Consider the following 25,481-nt stretch of genomic DNA (forward strand, 5'->3'; position numbering starts at 1 on the left):
ATATCTTTGTGTACTCTGGAGTGAATTCTAGAAATCAGGTCAATTTTTAATGGATTGCTACTTCTTTCCACTAAACTTTCATAGTGCTATTATGTGGTACAAGTTTGATAAATTTTCCAGGCCTGAAATATATATATATTAATTTATGTTTTTGAGATAATAAAAAATTGAGCTGGAAAAATTATGCAAGTAAACCAATATTCACATTGAGTAACTTTTTTACAAAGACAAATATTCCAATCTAATATTATATAAAAGTCTTAATGTAAGTATAAGCACAGATGTAGTAACATTATATAGTGGGACCATAGGTATAACATTTTAATATAAAAATAAACACCTATGTCACAGGCATGGTTCTAGACACTGAGGATATAAAAATACTAGAAAGACTCAGCTTTTAGTTTTAAGGAGCTACTGAAGGAAACCAACAGGTCAATATACAGTTAAGTGACATTATAAATTATAAATGGAAGTTCCTAAGGAATCATAATTCATGGGAGACTTCAGAATGGCAAATCTTGCTTTCAATCTTAAGAGCATTCATAGTTGACAAGGGCATAATTCTATTCACACAAAAAACAGTAACACAAAGACATGGGGTGAGGGTATAAGAGAGCTGGAAACAGCAAAAATGCTTCAGAAAGTCTGAAACTGGAGCAGTGGAAAATGCTGCAGGTAGGCAAGTGTCCAGATAATGAAGCATCCGTTTCTCAGGCTGTGCAGTTTAAATTTTATCATTATTAATGTCAGTCAGATCACTGAAAAACACTGAGCAGATGAATGACAAGACGAGCCAGAGAAAGAGTTGTAGAAGGTTACGATCAGAAAATCAGAAACAGGAAAAGTAGACAGATGGTCAAGAATACAATAATTGATGAGAAAATATGTAAGAATTTGAATTAAGGTAGTAGTAATGGGATTGGTGAGGGGGGTAAATAAGATATTTATTCTAAAACACAGAAAGGTCTCTCAACCTGCCACAAATCATACAAAATTCCTATCTTCATAAAAGTTACATTTTAATGAGGTAATCATACAGGAACAAAGAACCTATTTAAAATATACAAACTTACTATTTAATAAGAGAATATTAATTATATATTTAACCTTAAATTAATTTAATATTTTATATTAAATATATTTCATATAAACTTTAAAACAAGAAGAAGATAGTGAGGCATAAAAAACTCACTATTTTCTTTATTTTTTAAAAAAAACTTGACTTTTTTATTTAGAACTTAAATGGAATGGTGTGACATTGATCAATAAAAGTACATAGATTTCAGGTGAACATCTCTGTAGCATTGGAACTGTTGATTGCGTTGTGTGCCTATCACCCAAAGCCAAATCATTTTCCGTCACTGTATATTTGTCCCTTTTTACTCTCCTCCCCCCCACCCCCCTCTGGTAACCACTTCCTTTTGATCTATGTCCGTAAGTCTCAGTTTTATTTTATTTTCCACCTATGTGAAAAATCACATAGTTCTTAGCTTTTTCTGATTTGAAAAAGTCACTGTTTTCAATAGGATATTCAGGGAAACATCGTCAAGGAAGTGAGCAGAGAGTCTCAAATGGTGTGGATGGTGCCAGTTATACATAAAACTGGGGTTAGAATGCTCCAGGAAGGAAAAGTGTGCCTTTTTTTTTTTTTGTATTTTTCTGAAGCTGGAAATGGGGAGAGACAGTCAGACAGACTCCCGCATGCGCCCGACCAGGATCCACCCGGCACGCCCACCAGGGGCTACACTCTGCCCACCAGGGGGCGAGGCTCTGCCCCTCCGGGGCGTCACTCTGCCGAGACCAGAGCCACTCTAGTGCCTGGGGCAGAGGCCAAGGAGCCATCCCCAGTGCCTGGGCCATCTTTGCTCCAATGGAGCCTTGGCTGCGAGAGGGGAAGAGAGAGACAGAGAGGAAGGAGGGGGGGGGTGGAGAAGCAAATGGGCGCTTCTCCTATGTGCCCTGGCCGGGAATCGAACCCGGGTCCCCCGCACGCCAGGCCGACGCTCTACCTCTGAGCCAACCTGCCATGGCCGAAAAGTGTGCTTTAAATTTAAAGGTGTTGGATGAGATCCTGGCTGGTTGGCTCAGCAGTAGAGCATAGGCCCAGCTTGTGAAAGTATCAGGTCCCGGGTTTGATTCTCAGTCAGGGCACACAAAAGAAGAGACCATCAGCTCTCCACCCCTCCTCCCTTCTCTCTCTCTCTCTGTATCTGTCTTGGCCCATCTTCCCATCCTATATCCATGGCTAGAATGGTTTGAGCAAGTTGGCCCCGGTGTAGTGGTCCCAGATGGTTACATCAGCCCCGGTGGTTGCTGGGTGGATCCTGGTCTGGGCACAGGCACGAGTCTGTCTACCACCCTGCCTCTCACTTAATAAAAAAAGTAATAATAATAAATAAAAGTGCTGGGTGGGAATAAACTTGGTGTGTTTGCAGTAGGATATAAGCTAAGCCAGGTTTTAGAGAACTTGGCCAAGAGGTTAAATTTATTTCTAAGTATGATGGGAAGGGGGGAAATAGGAAGATTCTGGGAAAGGGTACAAACTTCCAATTATAAGACCAGTAAATTTGGGGGATTCAACATATGGATTGGTTGTTATAGATAATAATATGGCATTATATACTTGTAAGTTGGTAACAAAGTATACCTAAACATCATCACCACAGCAAAGAAAACAGTAATTATGTGACATGATGAAGGTGTTGGCTAATGCTATGGCGGTGAGTGTATCAAATCAACACACCACACTGCACACCTTAAAATTATACAATGCTATATATCAATTATATCTCAATGAAGCTGGAAAAAAAAGTATGATGAGACATCCCTGCAAGATTTTGAACAGGTGGTAATAACTGTTTAAAAGACCATATGGTTGCCATGTGAAAAACAGCACAGCGGGCAAGACTGCGGACAGTTCAGACGGGAGTTGCTTCAGTTGTCCGCTGAGGGACGGTGGCTGCTCTGATCACAGGGGTGCTAAGAGGGTTAGAAGTCAGCGGATTCCAAATGCCAGAAACAATAGTTGCAGCTTGTCATGATACAAACAAGGATGAGCTTGTCATGATACAAACCATTGTGAAAAATTTAATTTTAGAAGGGTTTTCTATGTACACATATTTTAAACTGTGTACTGCAGTTAATCAGCTCTGCAGTGAGAAAATGATATACAAATTATACACTAGTATGTTATTTCCCTGCAGAACTTCATTGAACAATGAATTTCCCTGTCCTCATGTTCCATTCAAATAATATTTTGCAGTGTATATTCAAATAACCCATAGATATGTGTGCATGCAGGTATATTACATGTGTGAGCACACATATGACATGATATTGCCTTATAGTATTATATTTTCCAGTTCTTCTTGATTTTCAGTTTCCTTTAGTATTCTTCAATCCTAAGTATAAGACCCACTCCAGTTGGAAACATATGCCAGAAAGGATTAAACAAGCCAAAACAGAAAGGCTCACACACTGCTTCCCAGAGGCAAGGACTTTGTAGTACCACAGCAGTCCGTCTTGGGAAAAGGTCTTGTTGATTGTTTTGGCCATTTGCTCTTTATTCAGGATTGATTACTACCGGAACTCTCCTAGAGCCCTGTTCAAAATGATTTTAAGTGACTCAAGCTTTGGCACCTCCTCACTGAAGTATCTGCTGTAATGAATACTAAATTTCTCTTACAGAGACTGCAACTGTCTCAGAGTCAAACTGCTTCTGTAGCAATTACTTGAGTGCACGGGATGACTGGAGTCCCTGAAATTCATTACAAAAAAGTGCAGGAGGTGGGTGAAAAAAAGAAAAAGAGTTAAAAAAAAATTAATCGCAGGAAATTATCAGGTTCAAGTAGGTCATTATGCTTCTCAGGAAGAAGATCTGACAGAGACACTTAAAAGGTATCAGCCTCCAGGTTCAGCCATGTTGGATTTTTCTCATCACCGTTCAGGCTGTTCACACAGGCTGACATATCAAAATGCCTCTTCTTATATATGTGCAAAAAAGGCAGTTTTATTGGGGGTTAGCGAAATAGAGACAGACTCATAGAGAGCAGGCTGACAGCTGTTGGGGGGTACAGAGAGGGTGTGGGGATTGAGCTAAACAAGAAAAAAGAAGAAAAACCTCATGGACATTGACAACAGTGTGGTGATTACTGGGGGAAGGGTGAGTGGGGGGAGGAGGAGGAGGGGGTGGGGCAGACAAATGCTGATGGGAGACTTGACCTGGGGTGATGAATACACAATACGGTGTACAGATGATGTAGAAGTGTGCTTCTGAAACTTGTATAATTTTATTAACCAGTGTCACCCCAATAAATCAATAAAAAGGAAAAATAAATAAAATAAAATGCTCTTGGATGCCATGAGGACTTCAGTCGCTACTTACTCTCGAGGGGAAGAGTTTTTAACCTTCAAGGAAAAACCAGTGATCGCACATTCACTGCAATGCAGTATTTTTGCAAAAACCCAAGCATTCTGCAGTCATGGGAAACTGAAACTCTGTGACATTTATTTAGCAAAAAATTTGATTTTCCAGCTGATGGAATGCCTGTGATTCAACACTGACACAATATTCTTTACAGATACAATAATCAGATGCATGTTCTCCGCCGTATGAATAGCAACATTTACCACCATCTAAACATACCGTACAGACAGAGCAAATGCAAAATATGATGAGAGGCCTCCATACGATCATTCGTGAGTTCACCAAAACATCACAATTCTTTTATATTTGCAAAAATACCAAAAGTGGGTTTGTCCTCAGTATTTAGCCTTTACTTGTTATTTTTCTGTAAAAGTCACATCCTTTAGTTCAAAATGAGTTTAGAACATGCCAATTAATGTCTTTTTATAATGAATTAGAGAAATTCATTAAAATGACGTTTTCTACATCTACTAATTAATGAATTGATTCATTTAGCAAGAAGTTACTGAAGAAAACTAAGAGTAGTACTAGGCACTGTAATTTTTTGTTGTTATCCTTTTGGACATAAGGCTTATTTCTATAAGAAAAGTTTTAAAAGTATCTATTTTGAGTATGACTATAAGAATTCACTTTGATAAAGTGATGTATCAAACAAATTTACTATTTTAATGTGATACTGAAATAACAATTCACAGTTTTATCTCCATGGTATGGTTGGTATCTACTCTGCTAGGGCTTGAAATATTTGATTCAAGTGTTCAAATATATTAATTCCATAGATAGATTTTGCCTTGGTATAACAGAGACTGCTAGCAGTTTACCAGAAGCTCTTTCTTCTTTTTCCTGAGCACATAGAAGGCTCCACCTCCTAACCTCCCTTGGGGCTGCATGTGGTCATATGGACTGAGCTCCAACCAATGGAATGTGAATAGATGTGACTTGTCTGCTTCTAGGATTGACTCAAATACAACTCCCACATGCTCCTCATTGGTCTCTGCCCTTATACCGGCGAGATGGAGACAGTGACAAAGTAAAGCCACAAATGGAAGAAGTCAGGTTCCCTGGTTGAGTATGTAAAAAAGAACAGATAGCCTCCCAACCCAAACATTCACCCCAAGACTGTTCGTTGAGCCAGAAATAAAGTTTCAACCCATTTCTAGGTCTGTTTGTTTTAGCAGCTAGCCAATCCAAACTCATAGACTTGCTTCGAAGAAAAGTGTATTGACATTTTTTTTTTAAAAAAAGGATAAGACTAAAAGAAGTAACGAGGTTAAATAAAACTAATCTAAGTAACCATCCCCAATTAATTGTCTGTACAGCAAATCCCGCCAGCTGTTAGCCCCTGGGTGCTGGAGTCGGATACACAAGACAGCACAGAGGAAGAGCATTTCCAGCAGCTCCTCTTATGTCACCCTCTTCACACCCCCTCCCCCCCTTTTTTTTTTTGTCTAACATGGATGGAGCACAGATGACCCAGTCTTCGGGTTGGTCCTCTTGTAATACCTGCTTTGTGGCCAAGACAGAATTTGCAATCACTTTCAGAGAATCTTAGGGACAGCCTGCTGTTTGGCAAGGACAAAATGGGAGCTCTGTCTTTCCTGAGATGGTAGAAATGAGAAGCCTTTAGACAAGCTCTGCTTCCCATCTCCCCAGACCCTCTCCATCTTCCTTCATCGTCTTCATTTTTCTTTAAAGGACCAGGGGGCCCTCGTTTTTTATTAATATTCATCTCTCTATTTGTTCTTTAGCATATCTTTTCCTGCCTCCTCCACAGCTCTGCTTCCTTAACTATCCCCTGTGGTCTCACAGTGTCAGCTTCTTCCTTTCCTTACTTTCAGACCATACACACACTCTTTTCTTTTTCCTATCCAAAACAAACAATCACACATTTTTTAAAAAATGACAAAGACAAAAAAAAAAACCCACAAAAACAACAACAGTAAAACACTAGCATCAAACCTATTTTTTGTAGATCTGAGATTGTGCAGAAATGGTTGCTTAGAGACCTGTTTTGAAGGGTGTTTAATGAGTGTGGACCTTTGTACTACAAGAAAATTTTAAGTAGTAAAAAAAAAATTATTTGATGTAGATGAAAATTCACATGATGCCAACATGCAGGAGAGTCGGGTGATAAAAGAGTCAGGATAAAGCACACTCATCCAAGGTCGCTGAAAGGTCCAGGTCAGTGGACTAGAGGCATGGACTAAAGAATAAGAGTGCCCACCTTTGGATTATGGATGAACTAACTCAGAAACCAATAATAATTTTCTATCTTCCTCTTAAGGAAAGAGCAGGTTTCTATTGGCTCAATGCTTTCTCCAAACTGACTGAGCTAAGGTAAGGCTACTGCAACTCATATACAGAATTTCCTGAAGGCAAACAGCCAATGAGACTTGACATTTTTTTTTCCTTTTAAATTTATTTATTGATTTGAGAGAGAGAGTGAGAGAAAGAGAAACATCCATTTGTTGTTTCATTTATTTATGTATCCTTTGGTTGATTCTTGTATGTGCCTTGACCAGAGATCAAACCCACAACCTTGTTGTATTGGGACCATTGAGATTTGACTTTTAAGACCTCCCACCGTAAGCCCCCTTTTTAAGTGACTCATACTCATTGCCAGTAAAAGAACTAAATGCATAATAACCCTCCCTGGAGAATCATTCTATTATTCTTAGCATTAGAAAAACTTAGTGCTCATCAGCACCAAATTTTTGTCTTCCTATCTCCATTTGGCCAACTGTTAAAAGGCAAGACTTAATAGCAGCCCCTTCCTAACAAGAACTACAGCCTTTTGCAGCAGGTGGTGCCCACCTCTGCCTACAGAATTGCAGCCGAAACAATCTGCTCGGAACCACAGAGACATCAAGTAGAATGTGCTTCTTCTGACTCAGTCTGTTAAGTAGGAGGGCTGTTATTGTTATTTTAATTCCTGCCGGAGTATGTAGGCAATTCTCCCTCTATTCGTCTCTAGTTAAACATGAGGCATCCCCTCTTCAAAACCTCGTCCCTGGAATAGGTTCTTGTTCACTGGGAGCCAGAATGGTTTGAGGTCTGGGTATAACTAGCAGCTGATAGTACAGATTAGGACAGGCTTTCATAAAGGGACCATCTGATATCCTAATTTACCAATAAAATTTATTTTTAGAATGTTAAATCTGCCTTTAAAATTATCCACGTAGAGTGCCAGAGCTGAATGATGATAAGATAGTAATTAGCACGAGTCAAGGTACTTATTTTCAGGGAGCATGGTGAAAATACCAGGTTTTCTTCCTCTTCTCCTTAACCATTGCGGTTTTGTGGTGCTACTACTTGTCTTTCTTTTATCAAATGTTCTCAATAATGTAAACACTCATCAAGAGAGTTCTGCTCCAAAGAAATATTATAAAAATAAAACAAAAAATCATTTTATTTTACAGAAAATTGTCTTAAAGGTTACGAATGATCTATGAAGGATGAAAAACGACTTATCTATTCTGAAAATAAAGTGAAATCTCAGCAATTTCAGGTTGTAGCAAATCTTTTTGTTTAGATAAAAGACGGCAAGGAATAATAAAATAGATTTTTTTGTTCTTTTTAAATGGTTTGCTCATTTCTGCCTTGCTAATTTGTCCCTAATTTGTCTCTGAGTTTTATACTAAAAATTAAGATTCAAGACTACATATTAATAGAATCAAGTTTTGTTATAATGTTATAAAATCATTAGTCAAAAACATCCATAAAAGCTTTTCAGCATTTCAGAATTGCTACACTTAAGACAAACTGAAGGGCCTGACCAGGCAGTGGTGCAGTGGATAGAGCGTCAGCCTGGGATGCAAAGGACCCGGGTTCGAAACCCTGAGAGCACTGGCTTGAGCGCAGGCTCACCAGCTTGAGCGTGGGCTCACTGGCTTGAGAGTGGGATCATAGGCATGACCCCATAGTCACTGGCTTGTGACCAAAGGTCGCTGGTTTGAGCCCAAAAATCACTGGGTTGAGCCCAGAAGCCCAAGGTCACTGGCTTGAGCAAGGGGTCACTTGCTCTGCTGTAGCCTCCTGCACATATACATGCCTCAAGGCATAATGAGAATGCAATCAATGAACAACTAAGGTACCGCAACAAAGAGTTGATGCTTCTCATCTCTCCCTTCCTGTCTGTCCATCCCTATCTGTCCCTCTCTCTGTCTCTGTTAACAACAACAACAACAACAAAAAAACAAACTGAAGGAATCTTTAAAAGAACATAGCCATCACTGATGTGCATTAAGGCTGTTGTGTGTGCTGACCATCATTTCACCGTAACCCTTGCACACCTATTCAGTCCTTCCCCAAACAAGACTCTACTACCATGGTAAAGACACTACTCTAGGCCTAGCACTGTTTCTTTTTATATTATTTTTTATTAACTTTAATTTATTGTGTTAACATTGATTCAAGTGTCCCACTCAGTATAACTCCCTCATCCCCACTCCCTTGTCCCTCATTGCTCCCTTTGCCCCCCTCCGCTTCACTCCTCCCTCCTCACCTCTGGGATTTGCTCTCCTGTTATCTGTATCTATATGTTATGTATATATAATTTCACTAAGCCCTTCACATTCTCTGATCCCATTTCCCTCTGACAGCTGTCCCTCTATAGGCACACCTTTTCTGAGGAGAAATGTTGACATGGTGTCAGGGAGGTACAAGATGGGTTATATAGCACTGAATGAGTGTGGGCATTATTCTCAGTGTGATGGACATTCACTTGCACAAGAGTCTTACCAGTGGATTAAGATTTGTTTAAGATCACAATAAATGAAAAATAGATTATAGATCAGCAAGATTAAGCACAGGAGGCTACTGTGTAGTCAAGGTGAAAGAGTGGATTCCAGTGATATAGGTAAGGATTATGAGAAACATCAAATTCTGGACAGGCATGATCTTGGTACTATTATCTGATATGAAACTTAAGGAAGTTAAATAACATGTCTCCAATAGACAGGAAGCTGGAATGAAACCAACTGTTAGTGATGTTTATTACTCTATAATGTTTACATGGGGCTTTTGTGTCAAAGAGATACTGACATATCAACCTTTGTATTTAGAATTAAATGTATTAGGTTTGAAATTTTTAATTCCAAATTTTACAGAGTACTTGGTAATATCAGCAAATGACTACAAAGACTTTGTCATTTACAAAGCATTTTCATTCCTGCTATCTCATTCAATTTAATCTAATTGGTATGGTTAGATGATTGAAAAGCTAAACAACGTCCAAGATGACAAAGCAAAATAGAGAGATATTCAATTAAATAGTCACATTTATAGTATCACTGAATGAATCACTGCTGTTCCCAATAGCCTGTTTTTTCATTCCAGGTAGATATTGTGACTTCCTTGTTTTTCTAACATCAGCCTCCTCAACTTACATAAAGGGATTCAAATAAATTTTGGTGAGATGAATTAAGTGGCTATTTTGTGTCAAATAAGTTAGGTTTTCCCAACCCTTTTCCTGGTAGGCAATATAATTATGGAGTCTGAAAGCCATGAGTTGGACTCCAGGCTCTGCAATCATTACATGACCTTAAGTAAGTTACCTGACATATCTGGGCTTCAATTCCCTCATCTGCAAAATTTCAACACATTTGTGACCTGTGAGGCTTACATAGTATATTTCATTTACTCTTATTTGCCCTCACAGGTTAGTTTATCTTTTCTTACTCCCAGAACTCACCAGAATAGTAATAGACTCCCTTTAGAAAATAAAAATTATGAAAGATTCTGTATCTGTAAATCTTACTACCATTTATTGACATTTATTTTACCTTAAACAAATTCTAGAATTAACTGTTAGAAAATAATCATTTTTTATGAAAGATTCTCTCATGATTTTTGAAAGGCATATAAGCAATTAACGTGAGGCAAACAAGACTTTTTCTTTTAATTGCCTTTTAATTTCAAAGGTAGTATTTTGCATTTGGGAATAGTGAGTATTTTATCTTGGGGAAATAAAACAGATTTCAATTACTATGTTATGGCAGAATCAGTCAATCATAAGTCCCATTACTAAGCAAGATCCTTACAGCCAATAAAAAAGTGCTTTTCTAATGAGGAAAATGAAACACAAACCAAATGGGCATGATAACACATATTAAAATTTTGGATTTCTTAACAAACCCTGAAGATGCTTTGACAGTTTTGCTTATACCATTTTAGCAGTAAATCTTTGAAATGCTGGAAGTTATTTATAAGTAATATTAACTAATACTAAGCACCAGATGACTGAAACATTAAGATGAATAAACTTTACGACAGTTAGAATGAGTCACCCAGATCTTCCTGTATCAGTATGGATGGAGCTCAAAATTCAATGTTAGGTGAAAGCAAGCTGCAAAAAATATATATATCTACAGTATGATACCATTCATGTAAACTTTTAGAATGTAAATAATTATATGGCATATTGTATCATACACAGGTCATTAAAGCATGGAACACACAAAGGTTACATCATCTTCAGGACTCTGCAGCTTTTAGGAAGAAAAGAAAAAGAGCTCTTTCTATTATGGTTTATTTTTTTAGAAAAGGTATGAACTCCATACTTGACAATCAATTTTCAAAATATATAAACGTTTAAGCACTATGCTGTAGACCTGACACTAACGTAATTTTGTATATCGACTGTAATTAAAAAATAAAAAGAGATTTGAACAAAGATGACTGTTAGCATTGGCTTAATACATGCGGCTGATACTTGGGTATTTATTAAAATTTTCTATATTTCTCTCTGAAAATTTTGTAAATTTTCTTCATTAAAAATAAAATGATAAAGAAATGAAAACAGTAAAGCATATATTGCTGTGGCCAATTCAAGATAGGATAGTCAGTACTTTTAATTAAAAAAAAAAGAAACTAAAATTCATTCTTTATTTCCTAGAATAAGAAAATCATTTATCCGTATTCTTTCTGTAATATGATTCTGTTTTTATTATAAAAACTTTGTGTTCAGAGAAAAACGTAAAATAAAGGAAAATATCCTTTCTGCTTGTAAACGGAGCTAAATATATATTTATACATTTCTTTATTTATTCGTGCAACAATTATAAAGTAACAACTACAAACCTAAAATAAATGCTTGCCTACTATGTCTTTTTTCATTGAATGAAGTACATATTTTTTTCTTCCATAAACTGAAATAGAACCAACTCAAAACATGGGTGGATCTGATTGCTAGACTTTTCTACCATGACACAAACCTACTCTCACAGCAGCTGGGACTGGAGCTCTTTCCATTGTCCGCTCCTCTGAGACCCACACACGCCACCTTGGCGAACTATACCTGCCTGCCTCCTCCCTCTCTGCCTCATGTCCCGGGTCTGTAACATGAGGATGAGCCCTGCTATTTACTCACAGGGTTATTGGAGGGATTAAATGATTTAATTTATGCAAGTAAGTCATATAGGACCAAGTCTGGTGCATAGTAAATGTTGAGAAGATACTATTGGTATTATTAGCTATAGCAGGGGTGACAGCCTTAGCTCAATCCTCATTTCAGAAAAATATCTTTGTGTTTGTTTACTATGAAATCATTCAAAAGATCAAGTGTTATTCTAATGATCCTAACTCTATCAACATTAGAATTCAAATGTATTTCTCCCTCATCAAAATGAATTGATATTAATTTAATAAAGATTTAAAAATATATGTTGTTGACAGTTATCTTTCATAACCAGAGGCAACTTTTTCAATGAAGAAAGGATGAGGCTTACCTATTCAAAGAAGTAGTAAAATGGTAAAGTTTGTTCTGTTGTGTTCTCAAAAGGTTGATAATAGGTTCTGGCTTCTTTCTGTAAAAAAAAAAATTATTTAGAAAATTAATGTTTTATTCTCTGATCCATGCACATTAACTACATCATGTAAATAAATACCAATTCAGCTGGTGTCTTTTCTGTTTTATATTGGTTAACTCTGAAACCATGAGCTGAAGTTCATGGTGCTGCTTTATGGTCATAGCATTTGTGTTTATAGCCTGCGAGGCCCTTGTTCAGGTGGCTGGAATAGAGTACTGAAAATGCTAATTGTTGCATATTTTATCTTGCTTTTCAGCTTTACACTACTTAAGCTATATAAGTATTATATCCAAGAAAATAGAAAATTTTAAAATGTTTCCAGCTAATCCATAGCAGGAATTTATATTCTCTCCAAAGGGAATATATTCATCCTGGTAACTTGTTAATTATAATTATACCCAGTAGGTTTTAAAGGACTGGGTCTCTAGCCCAGTCTATACTGACTCTCTCTAGCACACAATGAAGAGGGCTTTTTCCCCCCTAAGTATGAATTAAATTATTTCTATAGTACTAATCATCTTTTGACATTTAGAATCCTGAAAGTCATTCTGGGTGTGTACTTCTACTTAGAAATTCCACTAGAGCAATACAGCACTTCTTACTAATATGGTACCTAGAAAAATACACAATAACTAGAAGGCACTGGCGTTGTTTTGTACTGCAAAAGCCATTCAGGTGTAACACCTACAGAGAAGACTACAGAGGGCTAACCATACACAAATAATTGTCCTCAAATACAAGGGCAGAGTTGAGGCCCATTTTGAAGTCCTGTTTTCAAATCTCTAAACCTCCCTGTGTTTCCACCAGGGCCTGTGTGATTTCACCCCTGGTAAGGCAGACTCTATCATATCCTCAAGAAAGACATTGTTGCTTTATAAGAAGAAGCCCCAAGACTCAAATGTGATTGATAGTTATCAATTCTTTCTCAAGACCCAGTAGGAAATGTAAACTTGGAAAGACAAGAAGCAAGTGGCTCAGTTCTTCTCCACGACCTTTCCAAAAACAGTGTGTATATGGATATGAGCAGACAAGGGTCTGATTCAAAAATAACAAGTGGCTGGCTCAGGTCCTCTATGAAGGGCTTTTACATGGAATTAGCTCATTTAATCTGTAAGTAATCACACACGATGTGCAGCAGAGAATAAGTCTGTTAATGCATATTAAAGGTAGAAAGGTTTAACATTTCTAAACAATAAAAAATATTCTGTAAGTAAGAAGAAACACAGTAAAATTCTCCATTCCCTCAATTAATGTGATAGTTACTTTAGCGGAAAAAACTGACCACCCAGATCTCTGAATACAGTTTTTTTCCCTTTTCCCCATTCAATCCAGCTCAATGGTCCTCAAATTCGAAATCCATGTATAAATGGCATTATGTATTTATAAACTTATATATGACATATATATTTATATAACATTATTATATATAGTAACTTAATATTAAATAATTTAAGAATAGTTTTGATTAAAAGCAAAGCAAATTAAAGATTGTAAATTGATTTTAAAACAAAAAAATGGTGGACTTGTTCTGATAAATAAGTCGTTTGAATAATCTTTTAATGCTGAATAAAATATCATGTTTATATCCTCTTTAAGTTCCTTATTTTCCTTAAGTGTCTCAATATGTACCCTTTTTTGCACTTCATCTTCATGGTTTTCAAGCAACCATGTGTATAAGTGTGCAAGTACAGATTATTATGTTTGCATGTGTCATTTACCACAGAAAACCTAAGAAAAAAGAAAAGAAAGGAATTCTATAGAATAGGGGTCAGCAAACAACAAGCCATAGACTACTAGATCCATCTTCCTGCTGCCTGTTTTGTCAATGCAGTTTCTTGACACACAGACCACATCCACTTCTGTCCGTGTTGTCTGTGGCTGCATCCCTGCCACACGGTCAGAGTGAGTAGTTGTGACTGAGACTGCCTGGCCCTTTATATATTTATGCATGAACCCAAATACTTCCTACTTGGTCCTTTACAGAAAACATTCATTGACACCTATAATCAAAAATATGTTCATCATTAAAAACAATTATTCTAAAATAACATCCTGTCTTTTACAGTCTTTCCAAAATTAACCCAAAAGTTATATATGAATAAAGTAAAATTTCAGCCATAAACACTTAAAAGTAAATTTCATTCTAACAGAATTTAGAAATTATTGGGCAAAGAATGAGATGATTGTTAGAAAATTGAGGGTAGCCAATTAGTCATAAAAATAATGGCCTATTTATCTATCACCATGACTTTTGTGTTTCTTTGTTTGTTATAAAATTAAAATGACTATTTTTCAATATTTTATTTTACGATAAAGACATAAATGTGATCTTTATTTTTAAAAAGCACTTATGGGATACTGCATCAGGAACATAAAATTGAATAGTCATTTTCAAATAATACAGTGCAGTCAAAAGTGATAATTTTTATTTCATATGAAAAGAATTAATTTAACACAGTTTTCATTAAGAGTGTTTCTGGCACAGTTTTAGTATTTATTACACTATATAGAGTGATGACATCATCCCTAAAACAATATTAGCAAACATTTATACAGCATTTGTTATATGCCAGAAAATAGTCAAAGCACTTCCTACATATTAGTTCATTTATGCCCCACTATCACCCTCTGAGACAGGCAAATACTACTATCCCCAATTAACAGAGGAGAAAACTGAGGCCAAGACTTTAAGCACCTGTCCAGCATAACACAACTAGAAAGTGGTTCGCTTTTCAGCCTTATCCCTACTCTTTATAGACCCTGAGAGTTGATTTTAGGTCTTTAACTCTGGTTAATAGCCATTTCAAGCATAAAGGCTTTGTGGCTCCTCTGAGAAGTGCTATTTCAGGAACGACAACTTTCAATTTACTAGAAATACTAAGCACATATATTATTCAGTAGGTTCAGCTTCTTGAAGAAATTGAGGTTCACTCAGCTATAGTTCCACCTGACCAGGCGGTGGCGCAGTGGATAGAGCGTAGGACTGGGATGCAGAGCTATAGTTCCGCCTCTGTTCTCTACCCCATTTTCCTATCAGGTTTGCTTATGTCACTTTCCAGAACCTCTCCGAGCTGGGTCTAAACATGGTTGAGAATCATGACTGACAACGCCTGACCAAGTTGACTTGTTAACAACTATATTTAAGGGCTAGCCGACACAGGATAGAGAACAGGAGGTGCAATGGCCTCACAAAGTAAGTTGAGCAAATCAGTTAATGAGGAACCCAAAATAAACACTTGTTTAGCTATCAATAAATCAGTTTTATCAGCTGATTATTCAGATAAATAAATGTATATACAGTGAACTTAGGCTGCATATAATACATGTTTGGCAGCTGGCATAATTATATGCAAGTCATGTGACACTTACAGCATAGAAGTTACAATGATAAATTTATTTTAGAATCCTGTGAAGAAAATATTGACCATGTATGGTTTTTGTCAACTACCGTAAGAATCATGTTTTATTCATTAAGCACCAAAGTCAAGACAAAATCTTCCTTGGACTGTTAGGCCAGGATATACTATTCATTAACCTTTGGAACATTTTGGCATATGTGTTATTTGGTTATTTTTCATGTTCTGACAGATTTTGTCAGATAAGCTGAGACACCAGAAGTTGCTGGAATCCTGAATAGCTGAAGGCTAAACTTAACCTCACTGGCTAGTATTAGCCTACTCGATGAGTTCTCAAACAATAATAGCATTGTTCTCTACCTCCTCTACCAATCTGCTCTATAACATTTTGAAAAGTTTGTGTAATTCAGTGCACTTGTCCAGGATAACGAGATTTCAACTACTGAGAACTGAATTGCCAATATTCTCAGGAATAGATCCACCATTCAAGCAGTCTTTCAATAGAGCAGTGGCCAACATAAAATCATCTAGTCTAACATGCTACTAAACCGTTTCTATTCCCTAACAGGTTTAGAAACAGTTCATTACCACGACTTATTTGTTAGTGTAGCTGAAAGTCAACCACTGATAGTTGAACAGAGATATATTCCATTCTTGGGGTTTCTTTTTAGAAGAACATTATTTTTCTTGCCAAGAAAATATGCTTCAACATATACATTTGAAAGAATTAAGGACACTTAACAAAAGCCCTATTCAAACCATATGATCTCAAATTGACCAGAGAATCTAGGTATGGCAGACAGTAAGTTTTCCCCTTTCATCCCCAAACCTGCTACTTCAGGCTACTGTCAAGGACTAGCAGATTGGGTTATGCTGGTTTAGTAGAAATAATCCAGCATCTCAATACAGTTCCAGGCAGTAAAAACGGATACAAATTGGTGAAGGACTAAGGATTGAATTAGTCAGGAAAGTCAGGTTTAAGTCTCAGTCTTTATATCCTGTTCATGGAAATCCTGTTATGAGGAAGGGAATTGTCCAGCCATCTTTCTTTCTCCCATATGATGACCCAGCAACTGGAGTATATTCTTCTTGTCGTTCAACTTCCAGGCTGCCTGCTCAGGGAGGAAGACATAGGGGGCCACTCATTGGCCCTCAAATGCTTTAACACAGAAGTGACACACATCACTTCCTCTCACTGCCGACTGGACTGATGGAACCACCTGCCTAAATGCAAGGGATGGAGAAAGATGTAGGATAAATGGAGATTTCTTGAGCAATAAAATTCTCTATTGCAAGAGTGAAAGAGGCATGATATATCCAGTAGCTACTTTAGGGTCATGTTTGGATTCCTTACTTTTTCAAAACAGTTGAAAAGAAACAATGCTCAGTGATGTCAGCTGAGTCCTTATTTTGCTAAATTGTTAACACACACTGACTGTGATTACTGTGTAAGTGAACTGGCACTACAGTGAGAACCTTGGGCAGTAAGGGGACACATTTTAGTGTTTTCACTTATTTATATATTACACTGCCATTTTCTGCCCGGATTCACAATATATATGAAGAAATAACATTTCTTTTCTTGAAAGAAAACCATCTGTTCATTTGTTTCTAATTTTCATACAAACACTAATGATTGTTAAAAAGGGAGAATAAGTTAATGCAGATATGCAGGTTCATGTCATGTATAATTTAAGGAGAAGAAATTGAGGATAGGTACAATAAAAATGTCACAAAAATTATCTTAATGAAAAAAACCCACTAAATTTCTAAGCCAAGCCTCATGGGCTTTCATACCACGAATGCACCCTACTTTTTCAACTTTATCCCCAACTTTCTACCATCACAAACCCTCACAGGTCCTTTGACGAGTTCTTTTGTAGACCTATTAATTGCCCTTTTCACGTCACCTTCATATTTTTCTTCTCTCCTTCAACAAAGTCCTCTTCTTTCCCTTTTTCTCCTCTTCCTCTGCCCTACTTCCCGCCTCCCTTCTTTCCTTCCTCTATGTCTGTCAATGTCTAGTTGAACTGAAGCTCTTTTCTCAAGTCTCACCAACTACCTCTAAAATGTCTCTCTCTGGCCACTGGTGTGTGTTCTTTGTTTCAATCACTTATTCAGATAAACTACTTGTATTATTAATTAAGGCTCCTTGAAATGGAAAGAAATCCACATTCCTGTCCTTTCTTACTACTTTATTTCAATCATAGAAGCCATTGGTTTCTATCGAATATATAATTTTTTTCCTCAGTATTTTGAATTCAAAATGAATACAAATTAAAAGACAAAAAATATTAAGTCATGTTAGAGTCTACAACACATTTCAAATGAGGCTGTTCTATTATCAAATTTTCTCAAGAGGTATTAGCAATTTATATTCCTATCACTGTCTAATTCCCTGTACCATCAACAGCACTGGGCGTTATTTATTTGTTTAACGTCTGTCCCACCCCAATTCATCTGTAAACTTTAGAAGGATAGGACCATTTCTCTTGTGTTTACTGCTACACTCCTTGTCTGATGGTACTTGTTCAATAAGTATTCTTCAAATGAATGAAAAATTGAAGTATGTGCTACAGAAAATGGAAAAGTGTGCTAATGCTTTAATTCTGTGTATGTGAGCTCCTCTTTCAGAGCAATGAAATCACCTTATCCACCTGGCTTACTGTTTCCCTGATTTGAAAGTAGGTTGGTAGTAAAGGCTGAATGAATGAATAAATGAAAGAATGATAACAGTCTATTTCCCTAACCATTGCTGATTATGTGATAAGGTGCCAAGGAATTGCAAAAATTGTTAAATTAACATTAGTATTTTAAAAGGAAGAATCAGGCCCCCTTACCCCTCCTTTCTGAAGAGAAAAAAAAAATAACTCTAGGGAAAGAGATTAAAGGGGCAAAAGTTATTAACTAATCATAATTTAACAATAGTTCTCTGGAAGGACTGAGGCCACTTGCTAGACAGAGCAAAGAAGGTAAAACTTATCTGAAAACTACTCTTCTTTCTTAACAGCCTTTAGGAGACAATGTTTACATATCTTAATTAAAAATTCCTACACTGATTCTAACTCTTCCTCCCTTCCTGGAGTCCTGAGAGTGACCTATACCTCTAGACAAAGGGATCACGAGCCCACTCTCCTTGCTTGAAAAACCTGTGTTCTGTAACATTTTATATACTTTCTAATAATCTTCCCTTTTGAAATTCTTTATATGTGTAAAACTTGTAAACTGAGCAAGTGGGGACTAGCTTATTAGGTCCCCTAATAAGCTAGCCCCAACACTTTTAGCAAAGGTAATTTCATTTAGCTTCTCTCCTTATCCTAAGCTAAACATTTCACTGTGGTGACATGGATGGGTGGTAGACCCTAGAAGATTTGGGAATGTCTCTGCCAAGTACGTAAAACATATATCACTACTGTGTTATCTTGTGGTTTTGATATGTAGGAATGCCTTTTCCTTTTAATAGATCCTATACATAAATATTGTAAGCTTGTTAGTAATTGACTATTGTACCATGCTCCCTCTCCTTACCCACCCCAACCAGTACTTGATTTTATATAAAAGCAGGCTCAGAACTATATGAGAGCCTACATGATTTGAGACCGTGCCCCACGTAGCTAGTCGGATAATTAATAAAACTCCTCAAATTTCTTCTGAACCTGCCTGGTGTCTCTATGTAACCCGCGGATTGCAGTACTTTATAACAATTAGAATTTGATTAAATTAGATTTTTCAAATTAAAATAACAAAATCTTTGGGTATTGAAGCTGTGTTGGAACCCTAGCTTATCACCTTCTGCCTGTAAAATATTGGGCAGACCTTCTAGCTTCTAGGATCTTTAGTTTTATCGCTGGTAAAATGGAAATTAATAGTGAGTTTTCCCTAACAGAGAGAGGTGCTGCAAGAATTAAATAAAATCACCTATAGAAAAAATGCTTTGACAATTGTGGAAAATCGTGATGTGCCCATATATCAGTCTCAGATAGTGTTTCTTCACTGCTTGGTACTACTCTACTCTTGTGAATAGACTATACAGAGTTCATGCCAATACGTGGTTTCTTAGCTACAACTCTTCTCTCTAGTTTTGCTTTGCAGCTAAATACCTTTTTTAAGTTCTTAGGAGGTAGGATGTCTTTGAGAAGGATTGTGCCAGAGAACGAAAGCATCTCATTCACTTGTAGCCCCAAGCTCACCTGCTGGGAACCATCTGTCAACCTGCTGCAACATACAGAGATTTCACCGAGAAGGCATTTGGCTAAACCCTGGTGACGGAGCACCACGCTATTTTTGAGGTCAATGTGAGCACTCAAATTCCAGCTGTGGTCTAAAGTAGCCAGAATTCGGCTGACTGATGATGTGCTTTGCCCGAGTTCCCACACTCTGGGATGACATTTCTGACTGCCGGATAATCTGAAAAGGCGTGTGTATAGAAAAGAGCACTCCGCCAGAGAGAGGAAAATGCACGCTGTGCTGCAGTCATCTGACCGGAAAAATGAAATTCTAGCAAATCTACTTTTAGCCTGAAGAGCTAAAAGCTCTGGAAGCAGAGGGATTTCATCAACTCGCTGGGGAAGAGTTTACAATTAAGGGTGATCTCCAGCTGATTCAGATCCTTCATCTTTTGTTGCCTATTGTTCAAGAGCCAATGCATGATAACTTAATTAGCACAGTGGGGACCGAGTTGGCACCCGCCCCTCCCCCTTCTGTAATGCTAATTTGAAATAGCTCTGTTCCTCCCCTAGTTATTTTCTTAACAGTGGCAGCCAGCATTTTATTACTAAAGAAATTGCCACTAATGACCCGGTTTTAAGAAGTGAAGATTTCTTAGTTGAGTGAGAATATCACTTGCTGGCTGAGAGAATATATCAAAGTGAAAGCTAGCCTTGAAATATGTCCGAATCCACAATTTCAGCACCCTCAGAAATTCCATAACAGTATTCATGCATGCATGATACAACAATGCTCCCATCAGTAGCTTAGAAATATTAAGACACACAAGAGTATATCATTACGATTTCACCAAACGAAAGGGGAGGACTTGGCACAGAGATACGGATCGCAAAAAAATTAAAAAAGTAAAATAAAAAAGAAAAGCTTGCCTTGGTATAAATAGGAGGCAAGGGAGGAAGGAGGATGCAGATGTCTGCTGGGGAGCTCTTTAAAATGTTTTTCTTCTCTTGTATTATTCTGTCAGTGGCCAGACAATTCCCTTCCTTTGTGCTCTTTTCAGAATGCTGTTCTATCATTCTGCTTTATTAATTGGCTTAGATTTAGGTAAACAGACGCGACCGGGATGAAGGGCAGTGGGAACAGAGGAGTGCAGGAATGAACACAGGAGGGGCGCAGGGAGAGGGGCCAGAGCCAGAGGACCCCCAGCCCCGTGTACTCAGAAAGGCTTTTATCTAAAGCTCCTAGCAGCCACTTAGAGTCTATAATCAACCCGCATGTGTCTGATTTATACAAAAACATATGAAAATAAGATTAAAGTCTAAGCTAAAAAGAAATGCAAAGAAAGAAACCCAGCAAGTAAGCCAATGAAGTTGCAAATATTCCAGCTGCTCTAATTACTGTTGTTCCAAAGGCATGTGAGGACTGCTGACGCCTCGCCTGGGTTCCTCTGGCCTCCCCTGGGCTCCCCTGGGACTGTGTCAACCCCCTTATAGTATTTGCAGGCACAAAAGTTTGCTTCAGAGGTAGGGTTTCACTTTCATACAAGGAGAATGGATTTTAGAGCTACTCTGGGCTAATAAACAGTCTAGTCTTTAGCCAGAATAATTGCAACTTCAAAAATGTATTATTTTTAAAAATTGTGTTTCCTAGGAATCATATTACAGAAAGTCCCATTTGGGGCCTTAGAGTGATCTAACTCCACATGTAGAGCTGTTCTCCCTCACTCCACGACAGCCCCCATCTCCCCGGAATCTTCGAGCAGTGAGGGCTAAAACCTGGCTCCGTAAGGACCTACCCCCTGTATGTAGTGACTTGCATTATTTCACCTTTAGCAGGGGCTTTGCCTTTAAGGATTTTAGAAGCACCTTCTTCATAAGGGAGTACAGACCCTACAGTATAGTGGTTTTGTTTAATTTATTTATGATTTTAGTTTTCCATTTCCCAACTATCCTTTTTTTTTTTTTTGCATTTTTCTGAAGCTGGAAACAGGGAGAGACAGTCAGACAGACTCCCGCATGCGCCCGACCGGGATCCACCCGGCACGCCCACCATGGGGCGATGCTCTGCCCATCCTGGGCGTCGCCATGTTGCGACCAGAGCCACTCTAGCGCCTGAGGCAGAGGCCACAGAGCCATCCCCAGCGCCTGGGCCATCTTTGCTCCAATGGAGCCTTGGCTGCGGGAGGGGAAGAGAGAGACAGAGAGGAAGGCGTGGCGGAGGGGTGGAGAAGCAAATGGGCGCTTCTCCTGTGTGCCCTGGCCGGAATCGAACCCGGGTCCTCCGAACGCTAGGCCGACGCTCTACCGCTGAGCCAACCGGCCAGGGCTCCCAACTATCCTATTTTTAAATGCAATGCCAAACAGACTCATTTGGCTAAAAGCAAACTCATGCACCTAAAGAGAAAAAATAGTTAAAAATAAGAGACCGGAAGCCGTTTCTGACTTTCTCTTTCCTTCTATTTTAGTGGGGGCTCTATCAAGTTAGCATAAACTGCCTATGTTTTCCCTCTGCACACCGAGTCTGCTTCAAGCTCTCCAACTGCCTTCACTGGTTCTTTGGAGGTCTCCTGGTGACTCCATGAGGATGGCGGGGGGATGAAGAGACCCTGGTCTAAAAGAAGTTAATCTTACCGAAAGCTTTCAGAAAGGGACTGAAAGCTATCACAGTCTAGATTCTTGAGGTCCTAAGAAAGCCTATAGAACTCTGGTGCTAGACCAGAAGATAAGAACCTTTAAGTGTCAGAAGACAGTTTTAAGCTTCTCTGTCCTTAAATAAGATTCCTGTTGAAATTTGTTCTAATATGATGTTTTTTTTTAAGCCTTAAAAGAGTGCATGCATTATCATTACAAAATACATCAACCATTCATTTCTCACCATGTTCTCAAATATAGTATTGACTGTGTGGAGCATCATCTAATTGTCTCTAAAGTTTCCGTGTAAACATAAATGTCTATTTAACAGCTCATTCATTTAATAAATTAATTGCTACGGTTGACTACTGAAAGCATAGTTCCCAATGGGGACCACAAGGAATAGCATTTATGCAATTATATGGCAGCTGAGAAACTCAGTCATAACAAACCCAGGGGAAATTTCTGGTTTCCAATTTCCTGGAATTGGTTTTGAGCATTATACAAGTGAATAGTCATGTCTGTTAAATAATTTATTAAGTAATTAAGATCCTTTTCCTCAAAAAGAAATATTCTGTGAAGATATTTTAAAAGAAATCATTTGTAAGCCTCCATAAAAGTCAACTTAAATTTCTTAGTCAGATGACCTCACAACTGAAAGGCAAACATATCTGTAAGGACAACTAGAATATTAATTATAAAATGTGTTCTGTTGACACACTCAAAATTGCAAGAATTGTCTATATTACACTAGCAAAAGTTTTGATCTCTTTTCAAGTAAAAGACTGTAAAATAGAGATGATTGTCAGGATATTTTTTTAACTGAATAACTTCATTATTAGTGAAAGTATTCAATGACATGAAGCATGATTCAAGTGATATATAGCACACATATCGGAAAGCCATCTGTTAGGAAAATTCCTCTAAAAACTCATGTTTTAAAAAAGCCCAGCAGACCTGGTTTCCAGATCCTCTCTAGGCTGACAGAATTTTGTTGGTTTTTTTTGTTTTTTTTTAATTTTTCTTTTCTTTTCCTTTATTTTTTTTTGGGGGGGGATAAGGTTAATGATATAGACAGGTAGGTTTTAGGATCACTTTTTAGTTTTCCTTTATATTCTCTGCTTGTTAAATTGTAATAACTGGAAGCAATCTTCTCATAGTCACACTATCCCGGCCTATAAAGTGTTACCTTTGGAAGCTTCTTTTAGAAAAGTGTCAGACAGTTGTGCTTAGCAAGAGAGGCTCATGTGTTATACTTTGTTTATTATAAACCTGTAATTGTGTTGATGACCGTGGGTTTCAGGGGATGCTGACTGGAGGTGTTAGACTGATATATAGAGAATATTTCTTAGAATGGGGAACCAGTACAGTGGTTATGGTAAAAGGCTGCTTAAGAGAGAGAAAGAAAGACTTGGGAGCCAACCAGACCTCTGTGTAGCAAGATATTCAATTTCTCTAGGTAATAATTTTTTCACCTATAAATTATGGGTCATAATATCTACTTTTTTATAGAACAAGTTTAAAGACTGAGGACAGGTAAGAGAAAGCTTCTTACATGGGGTCTGACAAATATTCAGTATCTGTTACATGATACTAACTAGTATTGTTATATGACTCTGAATTGGGTAAGATGATTTGTCAAAAATATAAACAGGGAAAGAGTACTGCCATTCATTATGTTTTAGAGCACTTTCCAGACATGGGTGGATATCACAGCTATCTAAGATCCTGGTTAAAAATTCAGAGTCCTGGGTTCCAATCCAAGAATTCTGACTGTAGAGGTGTGGAATGGGTCCAGGAATCTGCCTCCTCACAAGTACTCAGTATGGTCCCTTAGGGTGATCTAAGGATCACAATTTGAGAAATAACTGCTATATAATATATAATTAATCGGATTGGTGCAATAATGATTACTTTGAGTGCCAATATATTAGTTTTTTTTTGAAAAAAGAAAAATATTGTTCTCAAGATACTAGCTTAGTGATAGCTGTTAGTTTAAATGTTGTTGTATTAATTGTATAGGCAGCATTTCCATAAGTGATATAAAATAAGCCTAAATATTTTTTCCTAGTAATTTATGAATTTTTTTTCTTCTCAGAAAACCTAGCTTTTAGCTTTTTGTGCATGCGGTAGCCTATAAACTTTAATGAAAGCTTTGGATGCATGCCATAAAGACTTGACCTTTATTTGTACAAAAGCTGGGTCCCTTTCACATATTGCCTGGGAGCCAAAGAACCTCAAGTTAAAATCATTTGGGCTAAAGAACCAACTGCAGCTCAGAGAACTATTTCTATACTTTTTAAGATATTTCAAGTCTAAAACATGGTTAGGTGTGTAGTGGGGGAAAACTGTCACCTTTCTATGTATTTATTTATTACTTCTCAAATAGCTTTGATTGCTTATTCTGTAAGAAAGCAATTGGGTTGGAAAGAATAGTTCTTTACAAAATTGAATAGAAAAATTCTAATAAGGAGCTATTTATTCTGTGAAAATAAGACAGTTTTTTACTTTGGATAGCAAGAAACTCAGCAAAATCAAACTTTAAATACCACAGACTCTACCTACCACAAATTTTGCCAAAACAAATATGCATGGCCCAACAAATTGTACCTTACTTAATGTATTTAAGCCTGGGAGAGAAATGTGAGGCAATGCACATTTTCTTTTTGCCTATATTATCCTTGGGATTAAAATACTTCAATGATCCAATGTTCTTAAGAGAAAGACAGAAACCATTTTCTTGTTCTGAAAGACTCTATCTTACCTGGCTTTATATACCCCTTGAGCCTCATTTTCTACTATGCTCCCTTTCTTTATGCTCTCCTGTCACACTGGCCCCAGTATTCCCCCTTATATGCTATGTCTCTACAGTCACAGGGCCTTTGCATGTGCTTCTGCTTCACCCGAATGCTCTTCTTCAGCCTCTTTGCCTATTGCTTACCTATAAATCACAGCTAAATTATCCTCCCTGACAAAGTTGATTCCTGAATATCTCCCTCTCGGCCATTATCATAGTTCTAATTAACTTTTTATTTGTGTAACTATTTGTTCAAAAGTTTATTTCCCACTAGACTGTAAGCTTCATAAACAA

The 25,481-nt window shown here is 37.5% G+C and overlaps 1 protein-coding gene across 22 annotated transcripts in view; it reads right to left on the bottom strand.

The window, feature by feature from the left end:
• MAP2 (microtubule associated protein 2) overlaps positions 1–25,481 on the bottom strand; it is a 294,399-nt gene that overhangs the window by 89,430 nt on the left and 179,488 nt on the right. For all 22 annotated transcript variants that reach the window (XM_066233532.1, XM_066233547.1, XM_066233546.1 and 19 more), the window contains one exon: positions 12,157–12,234. The gene's annotated coding sequence lies outside the window, so the exon portion shown is untranslated. The remainder of the gene's footprint in view (positions 1–12,156; positions 12,235–25,481) is intronic.

The sequence above is a fragment of the Saccopteryx bilineata genome, chromosome 5 (assembly GCF_036850765.1).
Source record: "Saccopteryx bilineata isolate mSacBil1 chromosome 5, mSacBil1_pri_phased_curated, whole genome shotgun sequence".
NCBI classification, from domain to species: Eukaryota; Metazoa; Chordata; class Mammalia; order Chiroptera; family Emballonuridae; genus Saccopteryx; species Saccopteryx bilineata.